The sequence below is a fragment of the Acomys minous genome (assembly GCF_964271855.1).
Source record: "Acomys minous genome assembly, chromosome: 17".
In the NCBI taxonomy this organism is placed as follows: Eukaryota; Metazoa; Chordata; class Mammalia; order Rodentia; family Muridae; genus Acomys; species Acomys minous.
Genome location: NC_140500.1, coordinates 60,180,197 through 60,192,031, shown reverse-complemented (window position 1 = coordinate 60,192,031; position 11,835 = coordinate 60,180,197). Strand labels below are relative to the sequence as shown.

General features: G+C 48.2%; 1 long non-coding RNA gene across 1 annotated transcript; it reads left to right on the top strand.

Moving 5' to 3' along the window:
* Nucleotides 1–2,111: 2,111 nt before the first annotated feature.
* On the top strand, nucleotides 2,112–10,555 carry LOC311588136. The gene is made up of 3 exons (XR_014776099.1): nucleotides 2,112–2,261; nucleotides 2,369–2,480; nucleotides 10,485–10,555. It is a non-coding gene; the product is annotated as an uncharacterized lncRNA (long non-coding RNA).
* The last annotated feature ends 1,280 nt before the right edge of the window (nucleotides 10,556–11,835 follow it).

Genomic DNA, 11,835 nt, shown 5'->3' with positions numbered 1-11,835 from the left:
AGGGGGATTGCTGTCTAGCTTGTCATCACGGCTCAGCGGACATCACCTCTTCTAACAAATCTTCACTGACTACCTACCTAAGCAGCCACCCAGCTACCCTGTCAGTGGGTCCTGCTTTTGTTTTTAAACATATATATTTTTTATCATGTACGCGCGCGAGTGTGTACACAACTCGTGGGACAGTTTCTTTCCTACCATATGGATTCTGGGGACTGAACTCAGGTCATCAGCCCTGACAGCAAGTGCCTCTACCCTCTGACCCATCTCACCAGCCCATGTTGGTCCTGTTTTAATTCCCTTTATAGTTCCTACCCATGTAGGATTCCTCTAGAATTGATTTCTCAAAAGGAGGGGGATTTTTCTGACTTACAGCTCTATTCCCAGTGCATACAATGGCTTGTGGTCCCAATCTCAGCACTTATGCTTGGGTGTGCAGCTGTTATAGAGATAAAGAGGGGGTCTGTCTCATGGTCCCCAAGGTGACAGGGAGTGAAAGTGGAGAGTGACAGGGTTGATCATTATGTTCTTGGGACCAAATCTTCTCTATGAGGCGATCAGAGCTAGGGGCAGAAGGCACTGGGATGGGGTGCCCTCCCTGACTTGGTAAATATCTAGGATGCTAAGCCTGCAGGGGCCCTCGAGGGACAGTGAGGAAGGGGAGCCTGCTGTGGAAGGCTGCAGCTGTGAGATGCAGCAAATGGAAACCCACTAGGCTGAGCTGTGAGCTCCCTGCACCACAGCACCGCAGAGGCTTGTCTCAGACTTCGCCGAGGCGTGTGTTTGTGAGGAGGAGTGAGATGCATTTTGTGTGTGTGTGTGTATGTGTGATGCATTCTAAAGACAAACTGACCACAGCATTGGCCTCTTTGCTGTGAGCCCGCTGGGACTGAAAAGGACAAAAAAGGTGAACCATGAACACGTGAGGGCAAAGATGTGGTTTTCCTGGTTCAAACACAGGAGAAAGCATCAAGGCTTTAAATCTGTGCCCTGTTAGTACAGGCAAGTTACATACCTGCTCCTCATGTCCACCTACAGGACACACCTCAATTAACGGGCTCAAGTCTCCAGGTGCAGAGTTCATAGCAACAGTGGGCTGGGCTTTGTTTGAAGACAGGTCTTTCCTGTCACCAAGAACAAATTAGTCAGGGAAACAAGTTCTTATGATCAATCAGTGTGTGTTTGTCTTGTTAAAAATGAATGCTTAAGCCAGACATGATGGTGGAAGCCCCTAAGAATGCTCTTTCCCTGGGCTCTAGGTTAGGGAGATTGCACCAGTGTTTCTTTTCAGTCTTCATTAGTAAAGGTATTTATCACGTGCATAAGATTTCCCCCATTCTAACAGGGGACACGTGTGTATATCAATGAAGACCTCCAGATTGGCTTAATCTGGCTCATGAACTGCTGGCCGCTTTCAAGGACCGAGCAATGGAATTAAGAAAGCTCTTTTTAGATCTTTACCTTGGGTCAGGAGGAGAGTGAAGTTTGTTGGGTGCCCCTCTCAGGGAATGACCTGGTCTAAAGCTCTTAGCTTTTACTGTCTTCATAACTGCTATCTTCCTTGCACTGGGCTAGTCAGCTTGGCCATGCATCCATTTCTCTTCCACTCTCACCACCCCTCCTTTCCTTTTTTTTGGGGTGGGGGTGGGGGTGGGGGAGGGGAAATGTTTGTTGGGAAAGTCTTTGTCTTGTATTCTTAAACTCATAGATCTTGGTTCCCGTCAACTTCCGGAAGCAGGGCTCTTCTCAGTATCTGGAGGCTTTGAACATGAACTCTACCCACTAGAAGCCAACAGCAGAGGGGCAGAAGCAGCTGACTGCCAGCTTTCCTTCTTCCGGGTTCACTTCCGCCCGCACTCTGCTGGCCTCGTATCCTTAGACCATGTGGACATCCCACCGTTTGGGTTTTTCATGCCTGAAAAGCATTGAAGATGCTTGCTCTCCCCTCCCGCCCCTACCCGCACTTCTTGACACAGGAGTCTCACTCTGCACCCCACTGTGGTCTGGAGCTCACCCACGTCACTTGAGCATTAAACCCACAGGGCGACTGTTCTGCCTCAGCCTCAGAAGTGCTAGGTTCCCAGCTGGGAGCCACCTGCCCAGCTACAGCCTTTGTTGGTGGGTGCAGTTGGGGTGGCAGTTACAACTGGTTTACTCCAGCTCGTAAACTGCCAGTATAGAATCTTGACCCCCTCTAGGATTCTGTACCACCTCTGGGTGCAGGACCAGGCACCCAGGGTTAGAGAAAGGAGACGTTAATAAAGGTCAGGTAAAGTCCAGAAGAAAAAATAAAGGGAATTTGTGTGGGGTTTTTTGTTTGTTTTACTGTGGGGAAGGAGACAACCCACCTTGTCTCCTTTTGTATTTGCAGAGCTGGCGAGTCGATGGTCGCTATACAGCAAGAGTCCATGAAATCTGCACACTGAAGAGGAAACCTTAAACACGTTTTCTCGTGTTACGTCACCCATTAACATGAGTGGATGGTAGGTCACTTTTCAATGGCTCACAGAGGCATTTATATACAGTTCATATTTAGTGGCTTCAAAAAGATCAGCAACTAAGATGCTGCCTCAATTCTACTTAATTATCTTAACGCATTTAGCTGTATCCTTAATACTTTTTGAGGTGCTAAACAGCGAGGCCAGGCCTACATACACACCAGGCGTGCTCTCTGCCACTAAGCTGCATTCCCAGCCTAACAAAGCCTTCTTTGTTGTTGTTGGTTTTTCAGTTTCTCTGTGTAGTGCTGGAACTCACTCTGTAGAGCAGGCTGCCCCCCCCCACCCCCCCCCCCCACCCCGTCTTAGAGAACTCCAGGCTCTGCCTTCTGAGTACTGTATCTTGGCCAGTGCCAGGCAAAATGCTGTAAGAGGGACTTCCTGCTTCACAGAAAGCTCCGAGTGAGTGCCTTTATCTGTCACCTGGCTAGATTCTTTCAAGGCAAAGCTGTTCATAAAAGCTGGTGCCGTGTTAGTCGGTCTTCATCGCTGTGACAGAATACCAGAGGGAGCAAGCAACCCTGGGAGGAAAGGCTTATGGTGGCTCACAGTTGCCATGTGTCTGAGCATCGTTGTCCTCCCTGCTTTGGACCAGCATCAGCAGGAGGAGTCTGGGAAGGAGACCACTGTAGAGAGACCGGAAGGAGCAGGACTAAGATCCCAGCCTCAAAGCCACGCCCCTTGCAACACACTGCCTTTCACAAGGCCCCACCACTTGGTAGTTTATGTCCCTGCCGAGTGGTGCCATCACTTTATGATCCCACCAAAGAAAGGGTCACTACTTGATTATTTAAAAGACGCTGTTTTCTGCTTGTATTTCACTAAGTGTATGTCTTCCTAGACATACTATTTTTAGGGAAAGCCGCACAGTGAGGCACACTGCGTGCTTTCTCGCGAGAATTGCTTGTTCTATAGCAGCACAAGCCAGCTTGACCTGATGGACTTTATGGGAAACAATAAAGGAAGAAGGCCCTTGAGAAACGCAGCAGGTTACACCGCGCCCCGGGTGCAAGGCCCGGCATTTGCAGCCCAGCTTGCTGGGATGGGAGTGAGCTAGCTCCCTTTGCCTTCAAGCCCCTGCTTAGTGGCTTCTGCTGTGGCTCTCGCGCCATTCTCACTAGCTTCTCGTGGTGTCAGCGATAAAGGGAGCCAGGGTTGAGTCAGGCGTGAGCTGCTGTGTGGTAAGGAATCTACGGATGCGATCCTTGCCGGGGCTGCTAAGTTTTTAGGGATGCCTGGAGACTTCTTTAGTATGAGTAAGTAAGTAATATAAGATTGTATTCCTACAAGAATATTAAGTAAGTAATAATACGAGTGAGTGAGAAATATAAGATTCCAAGGGCTACAGGAGATAGGAATGTAAGACAGACCTCTAAAGATAAATACTGCATATATAGCAGATACAGCCCTTAAAAAAGTGTTTGTCTTTCCATGGTTGTGTATGGAAGGTTTGGGAGTGTGGAATAATATGGCTTAAAATATATGATGTTTTCAAGTTTTTGTTGTTGTTGTTGTGTGTGGGTTTTTTGTTTGTTTGTGGTTTTTTTTTGGTTTTTTTTTTTTTGAAGTTCAGTGTCCCCTGAGGTGGACTGTCCTTGATTTGTTAGAAGAGTCAGACAGGGAAATGCAAGAGGCTCTGAAGGGAGTTCAGGTCCACTTGGCAGAGTTGGGGGGGGTGGGGGGGGGCGGTTTCTTGGAGGTTTCAGAGGAAAGGTGGGAGGTTCCACACCCAGTGGTGGACGAGCACAGGTCGAAGTCGAAAAGTAGGAGGTGCACATACTGGGAAGAAGAGAATTGGCTGGAGCAGAAAGGGGAAGAGAGAGGGTAACGGGGTATGTGTGAAAAATGACCAAAATATACTATATACATGGAAAAATTATCAAAGCATTAACAAAAGATGTTTAAGATGATTTTTGGCCGCACAGTAGGCTTGAGGTCAGCCTAGGGTACACGACACCCCGTCTGTGACGTGCAGAGTGAGAGAGTGGGGAGGAAATGGGCTAGGTTGCACTACCGCTGTCAGATCTTATCACCTTCCCACATCCCTGCAGGCACAAGGATAGGACCTAGGCGCTACAACGCTTCCAAGCATATTCCAATGGAACTAAGCTAGGGACTGAATGCTTTGACACAAAGGCTTGTGGGAACATCTTTTCAATAGACATTTTCTTTTTTACACTTTAAATCACTCGGTTCCCATGCTCAGTCGCATTCAGGCAAAGTCTTGTGACCTCCCCGGACCTCGGCTCCTACAGTGATTTTTCTCTCCGCAGTGCAACACTTGATTCTAGCTGCCCTCTCTGCGCCATCGAAAGCTACCAGTTTCCATGCTAGTTTTGTGTCCTGCAGCTTTGCTGAAAATGTCTTATCAGCTTTTCTGGAGGACTCTTTGGGTCTCAGGCGTTGAACCACACACACCCTTGCAAATGAGGGCACTTTGACTCTGCCTTTCCTATTTGCATCCCCTCCCTCCCTTCCTTCTCTTGTCCTGCTGATGTGACCAAGACTTCAGAGAGACCCCTGAACGAGTGGAGAAAGTGGACATCCTTGTCTTGGTCCTGATTTTAGAGGGACAGTTTGAGATTCCACTCCTCATTTAGGATAATACTGGTTATTAGGTTATTGCATATAGACATTATTACATGAACATATGTTCCTAACGACATGAGTTCAATTCCTAGGGACCACATTGTTTTTTTAAAGACACAGTCATGGTGTTATACATTTTTGAGTTGCAGGGCAGCCTGGGTGTGCAATGAAGTTCTGTCTCCAAGTCTCTTCACAGTACATAACCCTAACTTGTCCAGATGCAGAGAATGAGTGACAGCTGAGTGCCCAGCACTACAGGAGCATCTGTGTCAACAATGCATCACTCTGGACACACTGGACAAGAAGAAAGTAAGGGCTGGAGGGCGGGAGGCCTGCCGTGAGATGCTGTCTGCTGGACACGGCAAGGCTACTGTGCTTGTGAACTTGGTGCATGGCAGGGCTAGGCCAGATGTGCACAGACCCAGGGTCCAAGGGTCTTAGACCCTCCTCGCCTTCTCTTGGAGTTTAGAAGGTCAGGGCAGTCCTGGGTCCTGTAGATCTAAGAGGGAAGAGTGCACGAAAAGGCAGGACTTTGGGGGGAAGCTCGGGAGGCAATAGGGAGCTGAGGAGAAGGTTCAGTCAGTCATGTGCCCAACCTCAGGAGCCTGAAGACCTCAGTTTGTATCTCTTGAGATCCACAGAAAAGCCAGGCACCACGCTGAGCCTGGCTTGTGTGGCAAAGTTTCTGGCCATGGAGACACCTTGTCTCAGATGTTGGAAGGTGCCTGAAAAACAGCACCCAAGTTTGTCCGCCTACTTCTGCACCAACATGCTGTGCACACAGTCACTCACACCTACAAACACACACACACCACTGAAATGGCAACAGGTGCAGCTTTTTGGGGCCTATGGAGGAGCCAGCTAAGAAGCAGCCGGGAGGTAGACACTCACTGCAGCTCACAGCCTCAGGCTGCAGAAGGAATCCACAGAAGCATCCTCTTCTAAAGCTATGGACCTTCCCACCTCCCAAGTGCAGCCCAGCCTCCTCACGCCTTGCTCCCCCCCCCCCTCTCTGGCACTAGTGCCCAGGGCTCTTGGGGGGCACTACAGGAGGGTGGCTCTCCTGAGTACGGTGCAGGCATAGAGGGCAGGGGTGGTCTTGGCCCTGGCTGGTCAATGAATGTAGCACAAAACTAGAGCATGTTGGAGTTGGGGTGGGGGACACTCTCTAAAGGACAAAATACGGTACACTTTCATAGAATCTGCCAGCTAGCCTTATCAGGAGTTCAAGGTTAGTGTGAACTATACAGTAACCAGGAGTGGAGCTGTAGATCTGATGATGGTTGTGAGTCTTTATTTTTTTAAAAATATATTTTATTAATTTATTCATATTACATCTAAATTGTTACCCCCTTATATCTTCCCATTCCTCCCTCCCTCCCATTTGATGGTTGTGAGTCTTCATGAGAGAGCCAATGGGAAGACTCGAGAGCGCCCCTGCATGGTGTGCTCAGGCTGCTTCCACAGCCGTGGGTTATCACAGAAAAATTCCAGTCCTGGTGTGAGATAGCCCTCCTGTGCTTTCAGTCAGGGAGGCCTGAAGCTTCCAAAACAACTCTTTCTCATGGTGACCCACCAGAAGCAGATGATAGGCCCTACTGTTGGGGACACTGCAGTTTGATCTTGGCGCATAGAGAAACCAGCCGAAACCGAATGGCAAACGTCCTTCCCGCTGCCTAGCTTCCTTAGTGCAGGGCGGTGCTGGGAGAAACCAGTCATCAGGGTTCTGGCCGGCAGTGGAGTCCACATGCCGTAAGGCTGACCTGCTGAGATACAATCTGCCCAAGGGTGCAATCGTGGCACTGTAGTTCTAACGAACACCTCCTGGGTGAGATTTTGGACATTTCACAGGATGGCACTCATGGCTGGTGCTCTGAGTCTGGTCCTAAGCTCATCCACTGGGGCACAGAGGCCCCATGCTATTGTCATTTTCTAAACGGACTTGTCAGACTGCCTCCTAAATATTTGTTCGTGTCCATAGATTAATGCTGCTTTCCCCATGGATCAGAGAAGCTTCTTTTGCCTGGGGAGTGGTTAACGCTGTCGGAGTATGGTCTGGCGCTTGGTATTTGTTAATTGCTTGTTCCCCGAGATTCTTACAGTTTACTCGCAGACTGTCAGGTACCCCAAGTATTGTCATGTAACCTGGCCTCCGTGTTTGACTAATAAAGAAAGCCCATGCCTGGAGGAAGGTGGGCATGGCGAAGGCTTGAGGGCTTGGGGACAGAAGGATCTTGGGAAGGGGATGCACACAGGTAGCAGAGGAGGAAGCAAGAGAGGGCTGGAAGGAGGCTGCAGAACCACCGCAATGGGCTCGGTGGAGCGAGCACACGGCCCGATCGGTGTGGATGAAGGCGATGGACAACATTAGCAAGTAGTTACGGATTACGGGTGGGAGTTAGCCCAAGCAGAAATTAGATCAGATGCCATAGTACAGGGGCTTGGGAGGTAAAAGATTGTTTAGGGGATTACTATCTGCTCTGCCCCAGGTGAGCCGAGGCTATTCTAAAATACAACAGGTGCCTGCATCTTTTATTGATTGAAAGTGAGTTAGAAAATACCACCATAATGATTATAGCCTAATAATAAGCTCATTAGGCCATACTTTTAATTTAACCATAACACAATGCATAGACTCACTATTCATCAAAGGGTTGTTACGCCAAGATCTATAACACACACACACACACACACACACACACACGTACACACACACCATGCACACGTACACACACACACACACCACACACACATTCACACACACCACACACACACCCACGCACGCACACACCCACACATAGGCCACACAGTTCAGGTGGAGGCTGAGGAGGAGTGTTGGACAACCTCTGTTCCGGTCAGGACTAAGCTTTGCACTCATGAAAGCCCAGCAGCTGTGGTTACCTCCACTAAAGCGCCACAAGGTGGCGCACTTCACTAGCATGGACTAGGGCCTCGTGCTCCACCTCTAAATGAGGCACTATTGATAGTTAACTGTTGCCTGGGTTGGGGGGGGGGATGAGTCATTTTTCTTTAGGGGTGTAGAGAACGAGAAGTTGCCTAGGACCCAATAGGGCCCTACAAACATTCACAGACCCTGATTAAACTCAGTGTGTTGTTCAAACACAGAAAACGGGGCACAGAAAACACAGGCAAATCAGCTTCATGGGACAAGGCCCTTGGCACCAACCCCCAAGCAAGCAGAGTTTAACCCCAGGATCCCACATGGTGGGAGAAAGGAACTGATTCCTGCAAGTTATCCTGAACTCCAGAGAGCCTCTAGCATTCTCATATTCCCCCTCTTCTCCTTCCCTCCCTCCCCCCCCCCACCTCACTTACAGAGTAAATAAATGTACATTTAAATAAGACATGGAAGTAGAGGGAGGGGGATGTGTTGGGAGCAGGGGTTCCGAAAAGAGTTGGAGGAGGATGCCAGAGGGCAGCGAGGACCAAGCATGATCGAGGGATAGAATAGACATAGAAGACAGCGTCAGAATCAAATGTAAAACTTACAGCCACAGTAATGAAAAGTCTCTGATCCCAGCACTTGGCAGGCAGGAGCAGTTGGATCCCTGTCAGTTCCAGGCTAGCCTGGACTACATAGTTAGTTTCAGGCCAGGCGTTGCTGTTCACACTGAATCAAGCAAGACAGAAAGGGGGTAAAGTGAAATAAAGGAGAAATAAATAAACAGCTAGGGCAAGGCTGCCCCCGGCACCCCACTGGTCCTATTTGCTGGCCATCACATCTCTCATTTAATATGTTAATGTGACTGATCCGAGAGAAGAAGACTCCGATCACCACACAAAAGTTAGCTTTTATTATAGAGTTAAACAGTGTTTTAAAGAAACCACTTAAATCTACTTAAATAACACGAATACACTTAAATAAAACATGAATCTCTGTGGACTTGGTGGAGAATGGCTCTGTGTTCTGGTAGCTTCTCTTCTAGGCAGGGCCACCATTAGCAGAAGCAGCATTGAGAATGTGCACACAGTCACAGTTCAGAGCGAGCTGCTTTTGCTGCTCTGCCACTGACAGTGCGTTTGTCCTGTCATCTCTTTGCAGGACACCAATTTTGTTGGTGGAAGGAAGTAAGCACTAGCCTCAGCGGTGAGGTTATTAAACCTTCAGAGCAATTCTTGACTTCCAGGAAACCTGTCAGGCAAGCAGACTTCTTTCTGTAGGCCAGATAGACTTTCGTGGCTTGTTGTGTTGTGTTTGGTGGCCACAGCGCTCAGTTAGAACGATGGTCATCGGGACAGCATGGCTGCAGGACTGGACAGCCTGGAGGGGTTGACATGGAGTTTGGGGAGGAGAAGAGGGCTGCTTTGTGCTGTTTTACCTGAGGCAACTGTGACACGGCCCACAGAGCTGCAGTCATGTCCTCTTGTCTCTCAGGGTTTGTGAGGTGGTCCACGTTGTTCCAGAAGTCCTAATCGTACCTACGATGCTCTGGAGCATCAATAGTCAGTGATGGTCAAACTCAAGAGATCAAGGCATAGAGAGCTTAAGCCCCAAACAGCAGCCTCAAAGGTCCTTCTGAGAGCCCAGCAGAGAATACCCATCAATAGGATATTCTCTTGAAAACACTGACATCTATCCCAGTTTCCATGGTGTTGGGGTACCATGCAGACTGCAGTCAAGCATCTCACCGAGGAAGACACCATGCTGTCTGCATCAGGAACTTCAGTTTCTACCTGAAATGGCGTTGGTGGTAAGCCTCAGGTGGGCTTAACAATCAATCAAAGAGCAATGAAGCTCACCTGAGTCAGAAGCCTCACTTTACATGTCCTCAGATTCCAGTTCTGTGCCTCACTTTTTTTTTTTTTAAACAAGACTTTGTCTCTCACAGAAACCCTGTCTCTCACAGAAACCCTCTGAGCAGAGTCAGGCATGTATGCTGATGTCTGGGACCTGCAAAGATTTTCATCCTTCTTCAGTTGGTTTGTGAGTGGCGGCATTACAACCTGTCCTCGGGCACCCTGAGGCAGGAGAGACAGGCCAGCATTGGATACTCTAGGCCCTTACAGCCATATTGGTTCCTAACCAGAAAATATCATCTTAACTGTTAGAAAATACACCACCTAACAAAACCCGTCTCCAGCTGCACTGAACTCCTCACATACTGTTCTACCCTGAAATAGCCTTGGTTAATAGAGGACACATCAGTGTCTTCCTCCTGGCTCTGTGAGTAAGCACAGTGTGCCAGCCATACACACGAGTGAACATACATGATACAGATGTAACATACGTGACATAGGTTGAACATATACATAGATATATATATATACCATTCTATATACACACATATACCACACTCACATATACACAAAATCTACACACACACACACACACACACACACTCCCACTGATGTAGGTGTGTGTGATTCAACTCATTGCAGATCTGGGACAGACACTATGATGTTCTGGATGGTGACATGGATGCAGCTCTGTAGTAGAAGAAAAGAAAATGTGAGTAAAGCATAGAAAACTCCTTTTTAAAAAGCACTTATACTTTTTATATTATATAGCTAAGTCCTTGGCAGACACCATCATGACAAATTTCAGTAGTGCTGGGAACTGAACCCAGGGCCTTGCCCTTGAAACATGAGCACTCTCCCACCTGAGCCACATCCCCAGCCGTAAGGCTCGGGTGTAAGCAGCTCTCTGAAGGCCAATAGCTCTCAGCCTGGAGGTGAGATCATGGTGTCAGTGGCAGCTACGGCAGCGGGTCTGGGACCCACCACTGCTGCCTAGCTCTCCTCATAGTCAGAGCCAGTGTCTCCTCGGAATCTTTGCACATATTTTCCAGAGTCACTTGTGAAATGTTATTGATTAGAAGGGACCAGTATGTTCCCTGCAGCGTTGGAGTCAGATGCCAATCAGATGGTAAAGAACCTAACAGTCCCCGAGGGGATGCTTACATTTGACATGCAAAGCCATAAGGACTCACCAACCTGACACAGCCTGGCTACGTAGCCTCGGCTGCCTCAAGCTGGTGTGTTTCACCACAGCCAGGTTTGGAAAGGTTCTTTGCATTGAGAGCATTGGCACTGGTGTTCCATGCACTTTATTTTTAACTGCAATCTCTATTTCAAAATCCTGGTACCTAGACATCATTATATGCCAAGATAGAGCTAGGTGTTCAGAACAGATGTGTTGGAAAATTCTCTCCCACATTCAGCGGAAAACCCCTTATCTGCATTTGATTCATGAGGCTGCCCAACGGGGCTGGAGAGATGGTGCAGTGCTCTTGGAGGGTAGCAGGGGCTGCAGATCGCTTGACTCGAGACCTAAGGCATCAGACCCATCTCTTCTAACCACGGCAGGCACTGACCTCATGTGCAGGAATCTGCGGAGACACAGAATTGAAGCAAAAATGTTATGTTTTTAAAAGACTATGCAATGAAGTTACAGAAATAAAAATAATAACGTATACACACACATATGTGTGTATTTTACAAAAAAGCTGGAATTTCATTTGATCTTTACTATTAGAGTCTGGAATATAATGCAAGCTATAAACACACATTTGTTATGATACATAACACACACACACATACACACACACACACACACACACACACACACACACACACACACACACACACACAACCTCTTGGGATTCGCACTTGAATCCCAGAGTCCTAGCCTTCCTTGGGTCTCTCTGGCTGTATCCTCGGCTCTTACACATTTTCTGGGACAGGGTTCTGGTCCTTTCACTATGTTGCTGCATTTCCTTTGACTCCAAAC